The 12,397-nt window shown below is 48.4% G+C and overlaps 1 long non-coding RNA gene across 1 annotated transcript; it reads left to right on the forward strand.

Annotated features, from left to right (window-relative positions):
• Positions 1-4,317: 4,317 nt before the first annotated feature.
• On the forward strand, positions 4,318-11,155 carry LOC311432802. The gene is made up of 4 exons (XR_014690342.1): positions 4,318-4,889; positions 5,005-5,240; positions 7,251-7,381; positions 9,297-11,155. It is a non-coding gene; the product is annotated as an uncharacterized lncRNA (long non-coding RNA).
• Positions 11,156-12,397: the final 1,242 nt, after the last annotated feature.

Consider the following 12,397-nt stretch of genomic DNA (forward strand, 5'->3'; position numbering starts at 1 on the left):
AGGAACAGAGTAGGAAAAAAAGGCTTTGCAAGCAGAAAGAGCCTAACCTGCAATTATCTAATTTGTGTTCTATTTATAATCGAGAGCCGTGAATTTAAAAAAAAAGAAAAAAGAACAACAACAACTATGAATCTAGTTGTTGTAAGCTAATTTAGAGACCTGTATTCCTCTGTTTTCAGATCGTGGCCACACTAATAAATGTTTCTGCAAGATTCCCAAAAACTGAGCTTCGCTGCAGCTGGCCAGCATCGGCACAGCTGCCCAGATCGAGCTCCATGTAACAGAAACGGGTTTTGTGTGTAATTTCTGACCCAGGAATTGGCAACGCTCAGGTCTGGTTAAAACCCAGAAGCCAAGAAAAATCAGCAGAAAACTTCATCCGAGAGGATTTAGTCACAGCTCTCTTCCGCGGCCACGTTTCCCGTGTGTGCCCTGCTGGCAGTGACAAGCGAGCTGCGGCTGAGTCAAATTCTCCTGGCGGGCTACGCGGGAGCAGACGCTGTCCCCTCATCCTCAGGTGAAAATGATTCATTTCTTGCAACGAGAATGTGTCTCTGCCTCTCGCCCGGACCATCTCTCTCTTCATTTCCTTCCTATTCTCCCCTCTGCCAGAGCTCTGCATCAATCATTTTCCATCGCCGAGGACTATCTCTGCTTCAGACTTGTCTCAAACGTTCGGATGATGAACTCGCTGTCAGCAGACACCTCCTGATGTGGGGCTCGACTGAGCCACCACTGACCCCTGGCAGGCATTCACTCACACCCTACCCCTACACATTGTTTTTTTTGTTGACCTGGTTTTAGGGAAATGAAGGGGAAAAGCAGAAAACAACGAGCAAATAAACAACATTGCCAGGGAGCAAAATGCCCATGGGAAGAGCGGTGAAAAATCACACCCAGCAGAGAAAGTCTCCAGAGGGTTGGCGAAGATTTAGGGCAGCCCGACCGTAATTGCAGTGTTTGCAAAAGTCAGCGTGCCTGCGCCGTGTTATTTACAGCAAACAATGGGATCACTCGGCACAATCCTCTCTCTGTTCCCGAGGCCTGTGATTTTGTTATTTTGTTGTTGCTGTTGTTCAGTCCCCATTTGAGCAGACTTTCCAGAAGAAAAATCCCGACGCTTTGGCCTCTCGGATGCAGCTTTTTTGATATCAGAGCTTCTAAAACAAAGTGGGGTTGGTGAGGCTGGGTTAGTCGTAACAGGAGTGTCGCAGAGCCACGGCTGGCTGAGCTTTGCTCCAGGAGGCAGGTTTCTGGGACAAACAAGATCTGGGAGCGCAGACATCGTTGCTGGGGGCCTCGCAATGCCAGCTCTTTGGAGGAGGGTTGAGAAAACAAAATTGAAACCACTTCTGAGCCACTCATCAGGCTGTTGGGCAGCTTCCAACCCTTCTCCACCAGCACTGAATCTCATGGAAAACTCAGGAGCTCCTGAGCTGCGGGGTTTGCATAAATCTGGCTATGTAGCCATTTTCTACATTCCTCCCTGCCTAATACCCACAAAATATCCTCCTGTTTAGCCAATATTTTTTCTGCAGCATGCATACAGCGTGTGGGCATCACTTGTGGAAGCAGCCCTCTTGTTCAGAGCTCGCAGAGCTCTTAACTGAAGGGAAAACAAGATTTGGAAATGCCACGCTCTGCTCACATTCAGATTTTGGGTTGCACAAGCCAGTTTTGGCAGAGAAGATACGGTAAAATATCGTTGTGAAATAACAGGATACTTGTATAAAAACAAAAGACCAGTATAATTTCTGGACCCAAGTGATTTTTCTTCCAAGAAAATACATCTGTGCGTGGTTTAACCTGTGTTATCTCATAGTTCAGTGCACGTTTCTCATTCTTTTGCATGTCTTTATGCAGAGGTGTCGCCGTGTAAACCTGATGCGAGGTTCTCCTTCTCCCACCAGCACAGGTGATAACTGGGCAGCAGCTGACTCACCTCCTCCTGATGCACCACTCCCAGGGCACATCTGTGATACCAACACCTCCAGACATTCCTCCCCTGAGTCCAGCCCCAAATAATCCCAGAATTGAATTTCAGTACACGAGGTTTTTAAAGCAAGGAATCTGGGGGTTCTTTTAGGATTTTGAGGGCTCATATTTTTGCTCTGCATTGTGAAATCCAGAAGCTACCTTTCTTTTACAGAGAAAGTCGAGACTTCCCCAGGCCTCCCATTAATGAAGAATTTGGAACCTTAAAAAAATATCAGAGGTCCTGGTAAAATTGATGAGCATGATCACAGTGCTCAAAATAAGCTACGTGAGCTCTTTTCTCCTCTCTACATACCAGATGAAGAGCTGCTTAATTTTCAGACTGCCTCTTGTGTAACTGGAAAGGAGAGGAAAACTCAAATAAAAAAAATCAAATGATAGAAAGGATGTTCCTTATGAGGAACATGTGGGATTTAGGTTTTCTGGACCGAAGTGGGTTGGGCTGACAGACTGCGTGGCCGCCGTACAGGCTGGGATGAGCGTTTGGCTGGAAAGGGATGCAGCAGGAGGGAAGGCAGCCTCTTTCCCCCCAAAAAACACTACCTGGGGATGTAGGTAAATGCACTGTGGTTCCCTAAATACACTGCGTTACCCCTCATGGTGAAGCACATGGCTTCTTCTTACGGAGAAATTCTCCAGGGACACTCAGAAGCTGCTGTTTTCTCTGTCTCATCAGTGAAAGCCCATAGGTGTGTGCAGGTGGATGTGTGCCCGGATCCTGTAGGCGTGCTTGGGCCGTGTTTACCCAAGGGCACGGCAGTAAAAGCAGCTTGGTGGCACAGCCTCTCGCTGCAATACGGCAACCAGGGAACACAAGCTTTGTGTGGCCCATGCTCAAGGAGCCGCCTCTGTATTCCCAGGCTAAACGAAAGCTGTGTGGGGAGTTTGGGCTTCACCCCATCTGATTGCAGGGAAGCCACGCTCGGGTGTGCACCAGATATCCCATTCCTCGCTCCTAACCCTGTGCAGCTGGTGGCAAACAACAGGAGGAGCAGATTACATTTCGGAGCATTGCACAGCTCCAGACTGGATGCATCTCTGATGTTCCTAGCTGATGCTGCCACTGAAATTCCCCCTGTAACTACAACCGGCCGCTTTCGAGACACGTTTTTAACTTGTAGTTTTCCATTCCTGTGCATTCAGCACATCTGTGCTGCAAGCAGGGTGGATGATGTTTCTCTAAAGGGCTAATCCTAGAGATCCTTGGGGAAAAAAGGGTCTTTGAACATACATCACTGCCTCCTGGCCTACTGCTAATCGGTAGATATAACTTCCAGTGGAGCCTGGGAGGAAGAAAAACACCCTGAAAGCTGGTGGGGAAGGGTTAACGAATGAAATAAGGATGGGAAATTGAAATAATTCTTCCTGGCTCGGAGACGGAAGGCAAAAGCGCTCATCAAGCATGAAGTCTCTTTATCTGCTATCTGACAGTGCCACGGGGGACAGCGAGATGCCTGCAGCCCAAGGTCATCGCCTACCTCTTGCTCCGTGCTGGCACAAAAGGGAAAGTCGGGTCTCCAGCACAGCCGAGCCGATCGAGTGACACAAGGCAGGAAGGGAAGAGTGGAAAAAAGGCAGAAGTGCCAGCACCCACGTTGTCAGACATTCGGAGCTAAAAGGGATGAGGAAATTACTCAGTCTGACCTCATTTGTGATTAGATTTTCCCCCAATTATTTCTCCCAAGAGCCTGATAACTCGTCATTTAAAGGGGAACAAAGAAATGCGGTAGCCTGCATATAACAGGTAACAAAAATCTTCCCCCCTTTTTGAGCGCAGAATCAGAGGAGAAAATTAAATGGGTTTAGGGCCAAATATTGCAAAAATAAATAAATAAATAAATAAATTGCACGTGCTTATGAGATGGACATATCCAAATTGGACACAGCCAGACCAGTAAATTTAATAGGGCCAGGCACTGGTGTGGACAGTTTTCCATAGGCATCTGTGCTGTCTGGCCGTGGGCACTGCTCTCGGTTTGGCTTTGTCTTCTGCTGATGGACCTGGGCACAGCCAGAAGTCAGGGGCCAGTGGCTTCTCCTGGTCAGCAGGAGGAAGGAAATCACCTTGTCCTGGGGGGAAAGATTGGGAGCAGCGATATAAATTTATTCATCAATATAAATAGGAGCTCTGTGAGGGACACGAAGCTGTGCCCAGCTCCCTCACGGCCTGCACCAACTCCCAGGTTGCTTGAGAGGGCCCTGGCCTAAGCGTCTGGTCTTAAATGTTAATAAAGTGTGGCAAGAGGGTGTGAAGAACCAGAGGAGGCTTTCATCGGGGTGTTTCACACACCATTACACCCTACAACCTCCTCCCTTCCCCTCACAAAGGGGCTGTAGCTGCCTGTGCTGAAGCCGTGCAGCCTTGGGTCAGACTGCCACGAAGCGTGTGTGAGGAATTCCTGTGGGAAGACCCATTTGGGGTTTCTTCCCCATATTTCAGGAACTCAAGCTCATGCTCAGCTTGAGGTTTGCCTGTGCCCTGCCTCCCACCTTGCTGATCCCGGCCTGACTTGGCTTCGTGGCCTGGCCTGGATGTCATGGACAAGAGTCTGCTGGACTCTTGGTTGCTCTCAGAGCTTCTCTGCTCTCCTTGCTTGGGGGCTGAGGGACCAAGACTTCATTAGGAGGCTCCTAACTTGTCTCCAAACCCCGTAGGGGGCTCCAGCCAGCCTACAGAGGCAGGTCTTGGCCTTGCTTCTCTGACACACGTGGAAACACTGCCTCCACGCTGCCCATATGGGTGCCCACTGGTTCGACCCCAGGCCAGGAAGAATCTTCTGTGAGCATCTTGCAGTGCTGCCCCCCGAATCGTGGCCCTCGACCACCTCAGGAAGACTCTGGCGTGCCGGGGGATGGGATGCACGCTCAGCTAAGACCTGAGCATTTCACAACAGGTGCCAAGCCAAACATTTGCGAGGCGTGGGGACGAGCTGTGACACGGGAAGGGAGGTGGCTGTCACAGCCCTGAGCGCACCAACAGGCTCTGCAACCTGCCCCTCCTCTGCCCAGGGTCAGCCCTGATGTGGGATGGCTGGAAATTTGGAGCAGACTGCTGCACAAACAGCTCGCCTGGGAGAAGGAGCTATGAGGAGTCCTGTCTGGTGCCTTCAGCCACAAACCCTCCAGCACTTGGCCTGAAAGCTCTGGCTGTGTCCTTCTCTGCCTTGCCGAGCCTCCCACTCGTGCTTCTTCCTCCAGAGGGAACAAGGAAGATGGGAGGCCAGGGTAACGGCAGAAATATTAAGGTTTATTCCCAGTTTGCTCATTTAAATTAGGATTAAAGCTGTGTGATTCTTTGCTGGTACAGATAAGCACATAATTATTAATTCCCTTTGCAGAGGCATCGTGTCCTTTAGCCCCCACTTCACGTGGACTGCAAGTCAAGCGCGGGATGAAAGCCTGGTGACGGGGCCACATTTAGCAGAAAACACAGCTGGCTTATTGCTTGTGCTGCTCGGGCTTTTAAAAGTCAGAGTCCGCAGGGCTTCCCGCTGATAAAAATATTCCAAGTTGCTGCTTGGCTGACGGATGAATGCAATGTGAAGCCTCAAAGCATTCGGTGGTATTGGCTCAAAGCATTCGCATCGGCCTCCTGCACCACTTCTTTGGTTGCACCGATGTGCCCGTGGGGCTCTGCTCTGAGCTGGAGTGGGAAGCTGATGGAGGTTTTAAAGAGATGACATCTTTAAAGGGAAGTGCACGGCCTCTTTTTTTGTGCTCTGTTCTCTGATCCCGCTCACAGCTTTCCCCACCAAACCCGCAAACAGCAGGGTGCAGGAATGCTTCGGGCTGGTTGTGTCGCTCCTACGTCATGTGGGAGTCGGGCAGAAAGTTAAAAGCGGCAGTGAACTGCTTTGAGGTCAAGTTGCTGCCTCTATGCTTCGAGAATTAGCTGGGGAACGAGAGGAGAGAAAGAGGAGCATGGAGTATATGGGATCGCTCGGAGAAAAGTGGGTGGTGGGACACTCCTGTGCAGCTTGTGCCTGGCCCCGCAGTGCCACTGCTGGGTGCTGGTGAAGTAAGGGTGTTCCCCTGGATGGACAGAGCTGCTCCCATCTGATGGCTCTCACATTTCTGAGTAACAAAATGAGCAGTGAGCCACGCAATCAGGACTCACAGGTTGCAATTTCTTTGGCAAGACTCCAAGCTGTCTTACACCCATTCGATATTTTTCCACGAGCCATTCAATTTTAATCCATAGGTTTAAAGTATAATGACTGCGTGATCACTAAATTAAAGTCTTTCAAAGTTCACTGCATGTCGCTGGGAACACTTTGCTACAAGCAATAGAAAAACGAGATGAGGCTAGAGCTCCAGGATAAATCCATCCAGCGATAATTATTCTTGAAGGAATAAAAATGATTTGTTAGGGAAGTCGTTGCTGTAGGCTATGGAGGAGCGGTGGAAACAATCTGTGTGTAAGTCATGAGGGCATCAGAAACAATCCACAGTGTTTAAGAAAACATGCAAGAAAGTCAGTGTGTGTTTATATATTGCCACATAGATGCAGAGACAGAAGAGGTGGTTCTTCATGCTACTTCCCAATAATGTTTATACAAACCAACATTACATTTCTTAAATGCATGTGATGAGTTGCGTTCAGTTCAGTGAGCACAGTAAGACAAACATCAAAATACATCAAATACAGGATTGAGGATTGACGTTACAAGTTACACCATGGTCGTCCACAAGGACGTGGAGCAAATGTAAGGTTTCACCTCCTGTTACAATGATAAACGAGCAGTGCTAGAAGTGAAAAAGTCTACTTCCCAAATTCCTAGGAAATGGAAGTTCACGACTTTGCTTCTTGTGTTCCTTCTTCGTGAGTATTTTGGGAAAGAATGAAATGAACAATGTGTCCGTGCCACAAAGAGGTGTCCTGGGCTGAATTAGTCACGGTGTCCCCAGCAGGACGAGGAGAGGACCCTTCCTCTCCTCTCAGCACCATTAGGACCTCACCTGGAGCATTAGGCCCAGCTCTGGGCTCCCGAGGACAGGAGGGACCTGGACACCCTGGGGAGAGGTCAGTGATGGGCCAGAAAGGTTCTTCAAGGCCTGGAGCCCCTCTGTGGGGAGAAGAGGCCGAGAGACCCTGAGCTGCTCAGCCTGGGGAAGTCTCCCAAAGGTAACGTGGGGCTGGGCACCAGCTCGGGGTGGCCCTGTGATGCTGTGAGCATCGCAGTGTAGCTCAGGGCTTGACTGCGTATTTATTTGCTTGTGCGATGCAAAACGTTGAATGGTGTTTCTCTTGACAGCCTGCCACCCTGCTGAGAGCGTGGGAGGGCAATGTGGCAGCTACAGAAGAAACACTGGCTACACACCAGGGTCCTGAGCTACCTTGCCTCGTCAGCCGTTAGCAGAGGAGCAGCATCATCCAAGGTCTCAGGTAAGACATAAAAACTCCTTTCAGAAAATGACTAATCTAAAACATATTTTCAGTGAAGCTGTGATGACTGGATATGCTTAAAATTGAGCACATTCAGGTTTTAATCTTACACACGCTTTCCTATTTTGCAGATAGTTCAGACTGACTCTTTGCATAGCTAAGATATGCAATAGTTGCTGAGCTCCACTGTTTACCCCCACAAGATGTATCCACATACCATAAATCAGTGTCTGTGGAAGACATAAAGACTGTAATAGCCTTCTCTTTCAGCTTGGGGTGTCCTTTTTAAGCAGAACTGTGAACTATCAGTTGGATAATTCACACATGTTTATCTTGGAACCAGCGCCGTGGCCATCTGAAAACAGGATCTGTGTCCAGTGTTCTCGCTCAGCCAGGAAGTATTGGTGAAGACATTTGAACTCTAACAGGTTATTGTGTCTATTTTGTTTTTAACATCACTGCCAGATGCCAATTTGTATTCGCCCAGAAATATGTCAAGGTCTTTGCGTGTCAGTGTGTTTATTTCTACTGGAATTTTAACCTTAGTCAAAGTTTCAGTACTTTGCACTTTGAAAAGTGCTCTGTTGTTCCCCAGCCATAGCTGGGATCATTAAATCCTACACAGTCCTGTAGGCAAGTGATCTCATAAAGCAGCCCTTTGTTTTGTGGCTGGCATGAAAATTCAAACATAAGGTCAGTCAAAAAAACGTGCTTTTCTGAATGCGGAGGGGAAACGAGTGGACGAGTACCCTGCCTCCTTCTAACCACCGTGCCACAGCTATAAGAAGTTAATGTGCATTTAGTGCAAGAGATGAAAGTGTACAAACTCATTCAGAGAAACAAGAGCAAGATATTTCCACAGCACGGCACCTCTCTTGTGGGCTGGCATTTCCACAGCCCCCTGGGGACTCAGGGACTACGCATGATTTTGGGTAATCAACTGGCCCAGCCTGCCTGACCCTGAATGTGCCATGGTCTAATGTATGCTAACCCCAGCCCGTATCCCTTTGTGGAGGGAAATCTTCAAATAAATTCATCCCTCATCATCAGTGTGATAAGTGTTATCGGTGTTCAGTCTTCCATCAGCTCAAATTCAGTATCAGGAAAGTGGCCTGGCTGCACGGCAAACTAGGAGCTGCTCTGTTTTCAGGCTGTACACTGTTTTTTTTTTCTTTTTTTACTGGAACATCTTTAAGTTACTTCATGCTTGAAGTGGAAAAATTGAATAGTCTGAGTAGCGGCAAGTAGTTTTCTGTCTGGTTTGCTTTTGCTAGCCGTTGCTATCACCACCTCACAGCCAGGAGGTGAAACAGCTCTTCAGCAGCAGGGTTTCGTGCATTGTCAACGTGCTGGTTAACACAGGATGATTCCTCAAACACTCCACTACTCAGTAATGGATGATCTTTTTTTCCCCAAATACTCAGTCTGTGCTTTTGTCTTTGACATGACGATGTGCTGCTTGAAAATAGAAGCAAAGATTGGCCTCCTTTCCCTGGCAAAGCTCCTCATACGAGGATACAGATCATCTCAGCTTATCTGGTTCAAGCCTGTCTGCACGTAACATTGTTTTCTTTGGAAGTTCAGCGTCTTTGTTCTGTGTTTCATTGTTCTCACTTCTTCCAGTCGGAGCTGTGGCAAAAGAAAAATCAGCTTTTTGTTTCTTTCCTCTTCAGCACCAGCGGGCAAATGCTGGAAACATTTTTACCTCAAAATTGTTTGGATTCAGCCTTCGGCCTTATCTCAGGTCCACTGCCCATTGCAAAGAGGGACAATGTGGGGGGACTGGAGGCAGGCTGGTGGAGCAACGGGAAAGATATGGAGCATGTGGTGGTCGCTGCAGCCTTACCGACAGAGCTGCAGCACTTCAGTATTTTTTCTTTCCCTTTGTTTTTTTTTTTTTTTTTTTTTCTGACAGCAGGTAGTGGGACAAAACGACAGCAGCTCTGCCTACAAGAAGTTGCAAAGCACTGCCTGGAGGGATGTTCACCAATATTCTTGGCCACTCTTGTGCTCCAGCTCTGTGTAGCCGGCAGGGTGGAGCCCTGCAAAGCACTGGCAGTCATTCATTGGGATGCTGCTAAGCTATGATAACATAAGGAGTTCACTTCTGAACATACAATGAATATTCAAAGATCAACCCTCCAGTCTTTGTAAAGGACAGAAATCTTGTATTTTTTATTTGTATTTTTTCCCCACTGCTTTATGAGCAATGGGTAGCAGGAAGCTTTTTGTCTCTAAGTCAAGATGAGCATGATCGATCTTAATCTCCGCTGTGCAGTGCTAACCATCTGACACAACTTCTGTCCGCTTATCCCTCCTGGGCCAGCAGAAATCCAGTCACAGCTTGAGTAACAGCCCTGCTCAGACTTCTGGCCGCAGAAGTTATCTTGAATATTAAAAAGCTGGAAGAGTAAAAGAGGGAAGCGAAGGCTGGAGTCTCTACTGCTTTCAAAGGATGCCTGTCTTGGGCTAGCAAATCCCCACTCTGCCAGACTTTAGCCAGCTCCTCAAAAGAACTTGTGAAGGAAACAGCTTGTGACACCCTAAGATCTCAAACTGGCTCCCCTCTGCCTACTAATAAAAGCAGCTGCTGCTAACAGAGCCTGACAGTGGTGGTACACACAGTTCTGCCAGTCACAGGGGGAGGATTGATGTGCCACAGCACAGCACCCTCTAACGTGCCCAGAAAGTGCAGACGCAGCAACAGATGAGTATTTGGTGCTACCTTTTACATTATCGACGTGCACATGGGAAGGTGTGTTGGGTTTACGTGGCAAGGTTTTGGTAGTGGGGGGCTGCAGGGGTGGCCTCTGTGAGAAGAGTCCAGCAGCTGCCCCATGTCGGGTAAGGGCCAGTTTCAGCTGGCTCCAAAGGGACCCACAGCCAAACAAGTGATGCTGTTTGTGCCACTGTGAGAGCAGATTTAAGAAAGGGGAAAAAAACTGCTGCACAACAGCAGCCAGGAGAGTGGGGTGAGAAATATGAGAGAAGCAGCCCTGCAGCCCCCAAGGTGAGTGCAGCAGGAGGGCAGAAGGTGCTCCAGGCACCCAGCAGCAGTTCCCCTGTGGCCTGTGGAGAGGCCCCTGGTGGAGCAGGCTGTCCCCCTGCAGCCCATGGGTCCCACATGGAGCAGGGGCAGAGACTGACCATGATGGAGCAGCAGAGACAAAGCATCAGGGACTGACTGCAGCCTCCATGCCCCATTTCCCTGCACTACTCGGGAAGAGGAGGGAGAAGAGGGTAGATAGGGGAATATGTTTTCACTTTTAGTTTCTCATTGCTCTAGCTTATCATTAATATGTAATAAACTACATTAATCTCCTTAAGTTGAGTCTGGTTTGCCCGTGACAATAATTGTTGAGTGATCTCCCTGTTCTTATCTTCACTCTTCACCCTTGGTCTTAACCCTTGAGCCCTTTTCATCATATTTTCTCCCCCTTTCCATTTGAGAAGGGGGAGTGAGAGAGCAGCTGCGGTGGAGCTCAGCTGCCCAGCTGAGTAAAACCACCACAGAAGGTGACCAGCTTCCTAACAGAGATCTAAAACAGAGAGAGAAATATCTACCAAGCAGTACAACTGCTTTATTTTAGTGGTGCTGGTAAACAGAGAGATGTTGCCTTTAAAGGTAGCATGAATGAAATCAAAATGAGATCAAAATACACTGCACTATAGGAAGCAGGCAAACAACACCCTGCATAGATGAAAGGAAAGATGGGTTTGGAATTAAACTGAATTACTGCTCTCCCCCCACCCCTCCCATCTCAAATACATAATTTTCCCCTAAAGCAGGTCATTTTATTTTCACCAGCAGAAAGAATCCAAAGCAGCAAAACTCAGCGGGGATGGAATCAGACTGTGAAACAAGCAAGATCTGCACCAGCATGATGACATGCTTTGATGACTGGAAGATGTTAGAAGAACAGAAGAACTTTAATGGTTATTCAGTGCTCATGGTGCTAAGCAATGCTGCTGTTACTCAGAAATAGCAACAACTTGATTGTACTCAGATAATGTCCCCATGTAAAGATCTGTGAATTCAGAGCTGTCACGCTCAATAACTTAGGTTTCTTTACACTGTTTTTATCCTGCTATTGTTGAGATGAATGTCCCATGAGAAGATACAGTTTGTGCTTAGTAACTGCCACAGTGCCCACAACAAGGAATGGGGATCACTCCTGATGCTTCTGGACTTTTTTATGTACACGGTACCACCAGAAGGAAGGAGGCAATCTACTTTGCTATGCAATGTTCCCACTTCATCTTCTGCAGTGGCTGCTAATTGAAAAGGAAAATCCATTTGTCACCTAGGATGTACTGTAGTGCAGACATCCTCTTGAAGCACCAGTGCAAGAACTAAGCTAGAGGGCTTAAGTTTTACTTTCGCCAGCACCTTCCAGAAGGGTCTAGTAACACTGCTTCGTTTTTGACTTGGTGTCCAAGTGCTTTGGCCTTATGTGGCAAGGTTTTGATAGTGCAGGGGTGGCCTCTGAGAGCAGAGCCCAGCAGTTGCCCCATGTCAGACCAGAGCCAGCTCCAGATGGCTCCAAAAGGGACCTGCTGCTGGCCAGAGCCGAGCTGTGAGTGATGCTGGTTGGGCCTCTGGGAGAGCATAGTTAAGGGGAAAACCTGCTGTGCTACAGCAGCCAGGAGAGAGGGGTGAGAAATGGGAGAGAAGCAGCCCTGCAGCCCCCAAAGTGAGTGCAGCAGGAGGGTAGGAGGTGCTCCAGGCACACAGCAGCAGTTCCCCTGCAGCCTTTGGAGAGGCCCTGGTGGAGCAGGCTGTCCCCCTGCACCCATGGGTCCCACATGGAGCAGGGGCAGAGAATGACCATGAAGGAGCAGCAGAGACAAAGTGTCAGGGACTGACCTCCAATCCCTGTTCCCCTGTGCTGCTTGGGTAGAAGAGGGTGGATGGGGGAAGGTGTTTTTGGTTTGCCTTTAGTGCTCACTGCTTTAGCCTGTTAGCAATAGGCAATAAATTACATTAATCTCCCTATACTGAGTGTTTTGCCCATA

Source organism: Aythya ferina (genome assembly GCF_964211825.1).
Source record: "Aythya ferina genome assembly, chromosome: 2".
NCBI lineage: Eukaryota > Metazoa > Chordata > Aves > Anseriformes > Anatidae > Aythya > Aythya ferina.